This window comes from Amblyomma americanum, chromosome 1 (assembly GCF_052857255.1).
Source record: "Amblyomma americanum isolate KBUSLIRL-KWMA chromosome 1, ASM5285725v1, whole genome shotgun sequence".
NCBI classification, from domain to species: domain Eukaryota; kingdom Metazoa; phylum Arthropoda; class Arachnida; order Ixodida; family Ixodidae; genus Amblyomma; species Amblyomma americanum.
This window is the reverse complement of record NC_135497.1, coordinates 467974149-467986762: the sequence shown is the minus strand read 5'-3', so window position 1 is coordinate 467986762 and position 12614 is coordinate 467974149. Positions and strand designations below refer to the sequence as shown.

At 44.9% G+C, this 12614-nt stretch overlaps 1 long non-coding RNA gene across 1 annotated transcript in view; it reads left to right on the top strand.

Moving 5' to 3' along the window:
* Positions 1-12614, top strand: part of LOC144116045 (uncharacterized) — a 40049-nt gene that overhangs the window by 15285 nt on the left and 12150 nt on the right. The window contains exon 4 of the long non-coding RNA XR_013311692.1: positions 9007-9172. This is a non-coding gene — a long non-coding RNA (uncharacterized LOC144116045). The remainder of the gene's footprint in view (positions 1-9006; positions 9173-12614) is intronic.

Here is a 12614-nt window from a genome sequence, read left to right as displayed (position 1 = left end):
TGGACACAAAATGGAAAAATCCTTGCCCGGAAGACCGATGAAGCACCGATCTTTCAAATCAGACACGAGGAGGAGCTTGACAAAATATGCTTTCGATATTGCAGCTTGCTCCTCAAACATGAAATACTTTGAGTTTGTATTGCCCCATAACCTTAAACTGCAAAACACCTTGCAAACATCAGTCCTGCATATCAATGCTCGGTTTGCATCTAACAAGGGGGATGAGGTATCTTACTTTCTAGATCAGTTTTCATTTAAATTCGATCACATACTAGTGCCTGAAACATGGTACCACAGTGACAGTAAAATAGTCGGTATCCCTGGTTATAACCGGTTTCTTGTAAATCACTCTTGTGGGCGTGGAGGTGGCATTGCAATCTATGCTAAGGGTAGCCTAACATGCTAAATAATCTCTGATTTCAGCGTCACAACTGATGACTATGAGCTTATCACCTTGAGTCATTATAATGAAGTTTTTTCCGTCTTGTACCGTCCTCCACAGGGAAATATCGAAAGCATTTCTTAATAAACTTGATGACTTAGTGGAATATGCCAGCAGAAACAAGTTTGATTTGATTGGCAGAGGTGACTTTAATATTAACATTTTGTCAGATAATAATCATGCAAATGAACTTAGAAATATGATTCAAACTTCTGGCTTCACAAACCTGATCACCTTGCCAACCCATATTACATTTTCAAGCTGCTCTGCCCTTGACCTTCTAATTACCATGAACACATGCATTGTTAGCAGTGCTGGCACTATTTCAAGTGACATCAGTGACCACTGTCCTGTTTTTATGACCTTTGTCAAAAGCACAAACTTAACCAAAAACTCGCAGAATCATTCAGTTTTCAGCATATCTCGAACAACTCGCTCAAGTCGTTTAAAAACAGTATTAGTACGTATGACTGGAACCCTGTGTTTAAGGAAACTAAAGTTTATTCGAAAATACTGCAGCCCCATTCTAGGGGCTATAGCAGGAGTGGTTACGTATGATGTGGTAGAATTCCACGCATAAAAGGGTACATGACAAGAATTTACAGATATAAACGCTGCACACAACACCATACAATGCTACAACTCAATTGCCGACACAAAATCTGAAATTGGTAATGCACGAATATTGCCATGCAAAGAGTTCCAACGCTCCACAGTATGTGGAAAAAATCTGAATTTGGAAGCGTTAGTACAGGCAAAAAAAAGGTTGGATATTAAGATCGTGATGGCTCCTGGTTACAGATGGTTTTGAAAACGAGATATGCTTGCCCTCTGAAAGGCAATCAGCAGAATGCACTTTTGAGTGAAGAAGTTTTGAGGGCTCAGTTTTCCTGCGGGATGCGAGCGGATTTAAGTTTAGGGAAGACATCGCAGATGAGGGTGAAAAATGAAAGTCGTAGCGGCGGAAAATAAATCTTACAGCTTTTCGTTGCACAGATTCTATTTGGTAAATTTGACACTGCTTATATGGATTCCAAACATTTGAAGCGTATTCAAAAATAGGGCGAATTAGAGTTTTGTACATGAGCAATTTTGTCTCTTTAGTAGCATCCCGTACTGTCCACCTTAAGTAACCTACCTTTTTAAGAGCTTTAGCTGTGATGTGATCGACGTGTTTTGACCATGTCATATTGTGGGAAAAAACAATGCCGAGATATTTATATTCATGTGCCCTTTCTTGGGATGAATAATCGTAATTAGAAGGTGATAGGCACTTGCTGAAAGACATGACAACTGTTTTGCTGAAATTGATTTTCATCTGCCACATATTGCACCAGTCACAGAACATACCAAAAGACTGATTCAGGAGGAAGTGATCATTGACAGAGTTAATAGTGTGGTACAATACACAATCATCGGCGTATAGACAGATGTTTGAGGTTATACTGTCAGGCAAATCATTAATATAGAGTAAAAACAACAAAGGGCCAAGGACAGAGCCCTGGAGAACACCTGAGGTTACATCAGCTAATGAAGAATCGACGGAATTGAAGCGAACAGACTGGGAGAGGTGCGAAAGGAAATCGGCAATCCATGTCAAAAGCTTTTGAGAAATCGATGAATATGGCGTCGATTTGGTTACCGGCATCTATGCTGAGAAGAATGTCATGTGCAAATTTGGTTAATTGAGTCACTGTACTAAATTCCTTTCGAAACCCGTGTTGAGCCCTTGATAGAAGATAAGTTGCTTCAAGAAATTTCATAATTTGTTTATAAATAATGTGCTCTAGGATTTTACATGAATGTGCAATTAAAGAGATCGGCCTATAGTTAGAAGTTGTTTGTTGCCGGATTTATAGAGCGGGAGTACATTGGCAAGTTTCTATGAAGAAGGGACAATGCCAGTAGAAAGAGATTTTTGAAAATAATTGAGAGATATCGACATGACCAAAGAGAATAACGTGCAAGGAAGGTGTTTGGGATACTGTCCGGTCCAGTGCATTTTTTTGAGTCAAGGTGTGAGATAAGATTTAAAATGCCCTTAGTGCTTAACGTGGTATCAGAGATAGAATGATCATGATTAGGAAGGCTGAAAGATGGAATCATGTTATTATCGCGTGCAAAGACAGAATGAAAGTAAACATTAAGTGCATCAGATATTTGAGCAGGGTTAGTGATAATTTCTCCATAAATAACGAATGAGGTGGATGAAGCGCCGGAGGGTAGAACAGAGTGCCGAAATTTAAGAGGGTTATCTCTAAGCAGCCGTTGGAGCTGAAACCAAAAATAAAAATATTTAGCAGAGTGCATTTTATTAAGAAGTTCATTTTTTGCAGCTTGAAATCGAGCAACAGCATCAGGGTTATTAGAGACATTTAGTATAGCGTATGAGCGCTTGCGTACGCTATACGCAAGCATTTAGCGGGAGGTAACAGAGGAGGTCGCACGACCCCTTTTAGTTTATCGTGTGCCAACCTGAACGCAACGATAGCGTAGGTTGCAGTGGCACCATCTGGTGTTAAATTGTGAAAATATGTTGCGACAAAGTTTTTTCTATTTAGCCAAGGCATGGCCAAGGTTATCCAAGTCGCATCACGCAGATAGCCGGTTGCGTGGCCAAATGGTTTCCAAACATTTCCTTAAGAATCCAAATCAAGGCAATCCACAGTCGGTTCTGTCTTGTTAGGGTTAAGAGCTGCGGAATCGTTACACAGAATCGAAAATTGGGCAAGTTTATCCCTCTTTATGCTGTTGGCGAGGCGAGGCAAAGCGAATATCACGTGTGCCATTTAAAGCAGTGAATATGCCTAAAAACCCAATAACATTGACGAATTCTTTCCGAAGCGGGGGACGTGGGCGCCGCCATCTTGACGACGCTATTTTTCCTAGCGTACGCAAGAGCACGCACGCTAAATTCGAGAAATAGCGTACGTAACGCGCACGTACGCTCAACCTCGGTTTGGAGTAACGTTTGGCGCATGCGCAGTACGAAGCACGCTATTTTATAGCGTACGCTATGCCTTTGCGTATGTCTGCGTACGCTATACTAAAAATCTCTATTGTTACGTGTCATGTGCCTCAGCCGAGACACACGACGTGACATCTGCAAAAGATCGTGATTAATCCAAGGGAGAGTAGGATTTCTTTTCTTCGTTTTGATGGGAACAAACAGTTTAATGCACAGTCTAACAATCTTTTCAAAATATTCAACAAGGTCATTAACATTGCCATCACGGCTGAGCGTGCAGGAGTCGAAGCACTCGGCCAGTTTGTCGATTATGGCGTTATCATCAGCATGATGGAAATCCAGAAATGACGTGAACATGCACTGTGGGTTACTAGTGAAGCGGGACAGGGTAAGGAGAACTGCTTCATGGTCGGAAATACCATCGACAACCGTACACTGAAAGCCGGTCTCTATTAGATTGGGGCTTAGGAAGATTAAGTCTAGCAGCGAATTTAGTTTGGTAAGAATTGTAACTATTTGAGTGAGTCCAAGAGAGAGTGAGAGATCTAGCAACTCTTGCTAAAGAAGCATCACGGCCAGAATAACACATCGATGGCCAGTGAATACCAGGCACGTAGAAATAACCCATGAAGATGTTTGGTACTGAAAGACTGTATGAACTGGCCAACAGAGTGCAAAACATCAACAGAGGTTCTGGGGGGTCGGTAAAAAACGCCGATAATAACAGTCTCTTTTTCTAAATAAAGCTTGCACCAAACTGACTCAGTGTTGCAAGGAGCGGGTAGGATGGAAAATCAAAGATATGAACGAATTAGTAAAGCCACACCACCGCTTTTGCCATCACGCCTGTTGGCATGGATAGCAAGGTAACCAGGTGGGGTAAATTCAGAGTCATATATGTCAGGGTGTAGCCAGGTTTCAGTGATGCCAATAACGTGAGGGTCATGGGAGGACACAAGCGCGAGAAGATCGGGGAGTTTGTTTGAGATGCTTTTAGCGTTAAGATTTAAGACAACGAGACTGGTTGGAGAGCTAGGTAACTGTCAACGGGGTGACAAATGAAGCTCAGTAGGTTCGCTTGCTTCGTGAAGGGGTAACGAAGGAGGGTCTGTAGATTCAGTAGCCATGTGACTGGATAACGAAGGAAGCTCAGAAGATTCGGCCACATCGTGATGGGGGTCCCGTTCCAAGCCACTCGAGGCTTCATCCCATGTGTACCTGACACCATCAATGAAAGCATGGTTGTACCAAAGCTTCACCTTTGCACCACCGTCATGAAGCGAGGAAGATGCATTCCATATTTTCTTATGAAGGGCTCGGACATTCGCTGAGAAATCATCAGTGATGTAAAAATTTTCCCCTTTGAGTTTTGATAGGTTCTTCATGACAAGAATCTTCTCACTGAAATCAAGGACCCTTAGTATGACAGGACATGTACGTCCATCACTGGGTCTGCCGATGCGATGACAACGCTTAATATGGGCACATTCTATGCGAAGCTTCTCAGTAAATATTTTGAAGATTTTGGACAATAAACTGTTGCCATCTTCATCAGGACTCTTTAGTAGACCGTGTACAATATGATTGTTCCGCCTTGAACGGTTTTCCAAGTGTTCATTCTTTACAACCAGGTTGGAAATTGTTTTTTTAAGGATGTAATGTCCGAACGGAGGTTAGTGTTCAAATACTCATAGGCTTATGGAGTTGCAGATGATTCCAGTGATGAGACACGAGCTTCAAGATCATCAAGATGAGTGGAAAAAGATTTCTTAATATCTGTAATGTCTCTAGCGATTCGTTTTTCACCAGCAAGCAGTTGCGTGAGCTAAGAAAGCACGTCTTCCTCCCCCAGAGCGGAAGACGAGTCAGTATTGACGCGTGTTGCCCGCTTCCCACTAAGATGTTTAGACGAGTTAGCTGAGAGTGATCATTAGGGGGGGCCTGGATTTTGTTCAACGTCCTCGCTCTGTAGAAGGCGAGAGAAGCAAAGTACAGTATTTGAACAGAGGCTGACAAAACTCTGTGAGCAGAAAAACAGCAGCAAACAACGATCATCAGATCGAATGCAATGAGCGTTCTTGGGGTAGCTTACCTGCACCAAGAACATGGAACGATTAGGCATCTTGTAAAGGCTGCTGCCGTCCTGCCCACTGAAGCGGTAAGCTGGTGCGGTCTGATTTATAGTCAGAGGAAGAGCTGACGTAGACCAAGGGCCGATGGTGATTGGACGATGCAGACTGGCATGTGGGAAGCCGTCAGGTGCCCAGGGGAGCATGCCAAGTATATCACCAACAAGGGTGACATGGCAGTCCGTAGCCAAACTGATGGTCCCATCCACGTGCCGCAAGCTAGACGGCTGCATAGGTGCACTTGAGTCGAAGTCGCAAAAAAGCGAAACAGCAACAGCTGTGAGGATCTGCACAAAGAACATAGAACGATTAGGCATCTTGTAAAGGCTGCTGTCGTCCTGCCCTCTCAAGTTGACGAAGCATACTCCTAATTCATAGAAATATTTATGAGAGTGTATACAGCACATTTTCCATTTAGAACTCTAAAACGTTCCAAAAAGGCGAAGAAACCCTGGGTGACATGCGGACATCTGAAATAAATCAAACAAAAAAACCGTCTGTACTTTCAGTTTCTTCGCACACGGACGGAGGGAAATCTCAAAGAATTTAACACTTTTAGAAATAAGCTAAATACTACGCTTAGGCAGGCAAAGAAAGCTTATTACGAGCATCTTTTTTGCGACAAAGGCAAAAAACGGCGATATAATATTTGGAATACAATAATAATGTACTCGGCAGAGGTAAAGGTGATTCTTCTCCAGAAACGTTAATGGTTAACGGCGCCGACCTAAGTGATGAAGCTCTTGCTAATCATTTGAATCACCACTTCACCAATGTCTCAAATCATAACAACGACAGCTTAACAACATTGCCTGAAATTAGCATCAGCAGCCCTGAAACCATCTTCCTTCAACCGAAGGATGAAACTGAAGTGCACAGATCATTTCTATGCTTAAAAAACAGCAAGACCCTTGATTATGACAACATACAAATAAAGCCAATAAAGTACGTGATTGAATTTTTGAGCCCAGTACTGTCTTGTATATTTAACCTAGCAATAGAATCGGCTACCTTTCCTGAGGGCATGATGCGAGCAAGAGTTGCTGTAATCTTTAAAGGTGGGTAGCCGCCGCAGTGGCTCAGTGGTTATGGTGCTTGGCTGCTGACCCGAAAGACACGAGATCGATCCCGATCGTGGCGGTCGAATTTCGCCTCCATCGAATTTCGATGGAGGCGAAATTCGAGAGGCCCATGTGCTGTGCGATGTCAGTGCATGTTAAAGAACCCCAGGTGGTCAAAATTTCCGGAGCCCTTCACTACGGCGTCCCTCATTGCCTGAGTCGCTTTGGAACATTAAACCCCATAAACCAATCTTTAAAGGTGGAAACAGAAATGAAGCAAATAATATCGACCGATTTCTATATTACCTGTTTTCTCCAAAGGACTAGAAAAGATCACTTACCCCTAATAAATTTCTTAGATATAACTAGGGCGCTGACCGATTGTCAGTTTGGATTCAGAAAAGGCAAATCTATGGAAACGGCAGTGCTTGCAATAAAAGAAAATATATTACAGTGCATTGAAAACGGAATATATATGCTCGGTCGTTTTGTCGACTTGAGAAAAGCTTTTGACCTCCTCGACCATAACATACTTCTTATAAAACTCATTTCATATGGCATCCGCAGACAATCTCATGCTTTCCTTAACTCATATCTCAGCAATAGAAGCCGGTGTGTCTGTATTAGCAACCAACAGTCATCGTTACTTCCAATATCTTGTGATGTACCACAGGGGAGTCTATTAGGCCCGACTCTGTTTGACTTATACATAAATGGCATAGTTCATATGGACAAGAGTTCAGTTCATTATATATGCTGATGACAGTACTGTCTTATTTTCTGGTAATCATCCCAATGCCCTTGTGCTACATTGGAATGGTGTACTTGAAAAATTGTCTGTCTGGTCCCAATTGAATCACATAAAAGTAAACACCCAGAAAACGAAAGCTATTTTATATCAAGCCAGAAATAAAAAATTCATTCTATAAAAATCTCTAGTGATTTAAGGTAAAAATATTGACCTTGTCGATACTTAGGAAATTCTCCGTGTCTATTTTTCTTGCCATTTGAGTTGCGACACTCATGTCAACTATGTTGCAAAAAAAATCTCTTCATTGACTGGACCTATGTCACGATGTCATACTGTTCTACCGCAAAAAGTTAAACTTCAGTTATGTAACGCATTATTTGCCCCACACATGAGCTACTGCAGTTTGGTGTGGGCAAGCACCACAAGAGCAAATATTGAAAATATAATAATTCTGCAAAAAAGGGTACATACGCTACATAGCTAATATTGATCGTCACTCTACGACAAGACATCTCTTTGCAAAATACAATATTATTAGTTTTGATCATCACTATGAACACTGCTTGCTATATGTTTTCTATTTTTTTCAGCATGACAGCCAGAGTTTCCTTTGTTCGATGGCATTGCTGCAACCTAAAGCTACTCCTTCTTTAACTTGAATTTCCGAACCCTAGTTAGTCCCATACTTTCGCACTCAGTACAAATTGCTATCATTAAAACACAATCTGCCGGTCTTATTAAATAAACATGAACAGGTAGCCTTCAAATCCCCAAAGGAGCTATGAGTACACTTTTCTCAGTTGTAATTGATAAGAATTGATTGTTGTTATAAATCTTGCAGCAGGTCTGTATTTTCTGATGCCTTCTACTACACAATGTGTTGTAATTGATGTTACCGTACTCTGTCATCAATGTCTGCTGCCGCTTTGTAAATGGCTCCAGGGCCCCAGTCTAGTTGTAGGCAACAACTTTTATCCCTGCAGACCGTCCAGTATCCTGGTAAATAAAGAATTGAATTGAATATAAAAACTTTGCCATCTCCTGAGCAGTGGGGATGCTGAGGTCAGTGACAGCAGGAAATTCCACGTGCAGTTGTTCAACGTGCAACTTAAGGAACCTTTCTAGAGAACATTTGATCATTTCATGGAGAGAAAAGCAGGGTTGTAATTGCAGCCTCCCCTCAACCACTGTTTCGCACAGCATATCGCTTCACCTGGATGGACGGAAAAAGCTACATGCCAGAAAATTGATTGATTTGGTTTATGCGGGTTTAACGTCCCAAAGCGACTCAGGCTATGAGAGACGCCGTAGTGAAGGGCTCCGGAAATTTCGACCACCTGGGGTTCTTTAACATGCACTGAGATCGCACAGTACACGGGCCTCTAGAATTTCGCCTCCATCGAAATTCGACCGTCCCAGCCGGGATCGAACCCACATCTCTCAGGTCAGCAGCCGAGCGCCATAACCACTCAGCCACCGCGGCGGCCTGCCAGAAAATTGAATATTCGTTATGGAACCATTCTGCTGTGCTCAATGGGTTTGTCTGGCAGGCGTTATTAACAAAAAGTAGAACTGCACAGGAAAACAAATGCACCGCCCATTTCTGAGTATATCTTGGATTGCTTAAGTGCCTTGTATTATCACCTGCGGGACAGGTATCCCTTCTTCTGCTTCATGAAAAAGGAGGACGAGACATCGTGGAGGAGCTCTATCCGCCACGCGCTTTTCCAGAGATGGTTCGTGAAGGTCCACCCACGCATGGCGGTCCAGAACAGCAGTGGTGGAAGGAGCAACTTTTTGGCTGGTTAAGTACAGCAACAGGTACGCATCACCTCAAGTGCGCCTGAGCAGTGGTGTTCTGCGGAGCCTGCCATCGTAGAGCTGCGATGGCTGATGCTTCGTCTAAATGCTATAGCATAAGGAGCTTCATTGGGAAGACAGTGTTGCGGTGATTGGCTGAAGGGAAGTGACGCCACCAGATCGGAGCCTTCCTGTTGGCTGGAATGAAGTGACGTCACAAGATGGCAGCAATTCCACCTGCTGTAGAGAAGGAACGTCACCACCAGACCGGTAGTGACGTCACTTTCGGTAAAGACATCAACAGCTGCTAATGCTATCGCACTACCAACACAGAGTGGAATTAGACATCCCTGTGAATTTTTTTTGTGCCGGTTAGACAAAGCAGTTCCGGCGAGTAAAAAGCCATCTGTTATTTCTAATTCTCGCTTGCTGGACTTCCGGCCTGAAATATCAACTACAATTTTGTACTCTTTATTACAAACTACCAGCTCTCTTGCATCAAGAGTGGGGTCTTGTGTAGTCCTTTGAGTGACCATATAAGTATGTGCATGTTTCCTAAGGTGAAACGTGCTTAGGATAGCTTTCAGGTGGCCCTCATCTTGCAAAGCATAACTGATACATCATTAAAAGCATTCCATTCAGAGTTACATATATGTGTTGGAAGGATATTTATTTATTTATTTTATTTCTAATTCTGTGAAGCCTGTGAGGTCTCTTACATAGTTGGAAAAAAAAAACACTTGTGTCTCATTTACATTAAAAGCATTTCCGGCCTCTGCTGAAACATTTCTCACCGAAAAACAGCGCTTTTACATGAGACAAAAAAAGAAGACACATACAAACACAGCGATGATTTACAACTGCAGGTTTATTGCATTGCTCGCAATTCATACCAAAAAGGAAAACAAAACCCAAAGGAAGGTGAGGAAGATTTCCTTCTGTCGCGTCATGTTGTCATGGTTGTTCAAGATATTCAATCTCTTTTCTTGTCAGTGCCGTCAATGGTGTGCTAATGTATGACGCGCCTTTCATATCTATGATGAATGCTTCATGCAGCTCGCGTTTGTGCTGATGATTATACAGTCAAGCCCACATATAACGGCCCCACTTAAGACGAGCTTTCACTTATAACGAACGAGACCTGCGTGACTGTCAAAATATACATTGTTTTAATGGCACAAAATCACACGTATACTGAACGTCATTAAGCCCTGCTGATTGGTTACAGCAAACGGACGGCACAAACCTGGCACCGCGATGCGAGGTAACCTGCCTCCGACCCCTTTGTGCTCCCGGCTCACAGCATGTTTTCCCGAGACTCATCGCAGGCCAACTGCCCGCACCATTTCACGCCGCTCTCACAGGAGCTACCCCTTTTACCGCCGGCGCGCCTTTTAAGGTCGCCCTCCCGCCCCTCCTCGCAACTCCGCTCCCCTCTCACTTGCAAATCCGTGCGGGGCCTCCGCGATCAACCGCGCCGCCTTCGGAGCTGTTCTCGGAGGCCACGCTCCGTGAAGTAAGCCTTTCGTGGGAGCCAAGAGGTGGCTGCACTGACGCTCACAGACGCCCCTCATTGGTCTCTCCACTGGCGTTGTGCATCTGTATAGCTTGATTGCCGCTTGTGCATGTTGCAAGTCTACCCTGCCGTGCGCTTTTGTCACTTTTGCTGCAGTGCGGATGTTTCGTTGGCTTCGTTCAAATCTCGGCCCTGGTTGCAATTTCGGATGGTGGACGGGAAGACCGTGCCTATTTTCATTACATTCAGCGGTAGAGATGATGAAAGCAGCTTGGGTCGAGGTGGCAGCCACTTGCGTGCCGAACAGCACCCGTCCAGGTCGCCATCGCTCCGTCGGTTCTCTTCCCCAGGTCACCAGCCGTCCATCTGGCAGTCCCGTATCCACGCCGGGAAAACTGAAGACGGCGACCTCTGGGGGTAGGGCCGTCATTGCTCCGCAACTCGAACAAGATCCTCTGCTCGCCGACTTGACCCTTCAACCCGATCTTCCACCTGCTCCGACCACCTTCCGACGCCCAGAAGACTCTGCTCGACGCCCCATCTCTACGAACACCTCGACCCTCCACTCCAGAACCTTGCACTACGCGCGTTCCAGAAAACGAGGTTGTTTCAGCTGAAATACCGGTCCTCGCTGACAACCATCATGTGACTACCCTCGTCGATACCGGCGCAGATTTCTCAGTTATGAGTCGTAGTCTTGCTACCCTCTTGCGAAAAGTGCTGACACCCTGGCACGGAACACAAATTCGGACCGCTGGCAGTCACGTGGTGATGCCGCTCGGCGTCTGCACCACTAGGATTGAGATTCGCGGTATCATCTTCACTGGTTGCTTCGCTGTGCAGGCTGAGTGCTCCAAGGACCTGATCCTCGGCCTCGATTTTCTTCGCAAAAATGGGGCTGTCATCGACCTCTGCGAACTCATGGTGACATTCTCCGCCCCATGCACCGTAGCTGATGACAGTGCGCCGGGAAGACCCGTTTTTCGTGTGTCCAACGACCACGTCACTCTACCACTGCGTGCCAGCTTATTTGTTACGGTGGACTGTGACAACCCCTGCGCGTCCAACGGCATCGCAGAAGCAAACTTGGCTTTACTACTGAGCCAACAAGTCTGCATCGCACGGGGTGTCGTTGCCTTTCAGAACCAGTGAACTGAGCGTCTAGTTACGAAATTTAGCGCCGAATACCGCCACTTGGCGAAAAATATAGCCATCGCCTATTTCGATGAAATTAAGGCTGATGTGAACCCTGCTTTGAACACTGATCAGCATTGCCGTTTGCAAATCATCCTTGACTCTTTTGATGACTGCTTTGCAACCACCTCTAAGCTCAGGCAGATGTCCATAACAAAACATTGCATCATCGTTGATGACTGTCATGGATCTCTCCGGAGAACACTCGGACTGAAAGAATGGACTAGGCGACGGTTGTACCCACAAAAACGCACATTTTATACACCCTACGTGACACACACACTAGAACACAAAACTAACACAACACACAAAGGCTATAAATACACACGACCCGGGAACACTACTACCAGCGTCTACTACTAGCGTTCTACTATTCGTATTCGGCGTTCGTGCTCACGGTTGGTTCGGTGTGGCTGTGGCATTGTATGGATCCCGTAGCCGGCGTCGAGGCGGCGTTCGGCGTGCTTGGGCTGATGTTGCTAGCGGCGTTCGACACGCTTGGGCTGGCGTCGCTGGCTGTGTCGTACAAGCTCCCGGTCCAAGCGCCCGTGAAGGTGATGCCGGTGTTGTTGGCGTTGGGGGCACCACCCGGATGGGTGGCAACAGCGCTGGAGACACCCCTGGCCGTAGCAGGTAGTAGCGTCCTCTGTTGACTCCCCGGAATGGGCTCAGGCATGGCAGGAAGTTCACGATGCGATGTCGTAGAACGCGAGCTCACCGGAGCAGTAGCCGGCGTCGCTCTCTTCCAGCCGA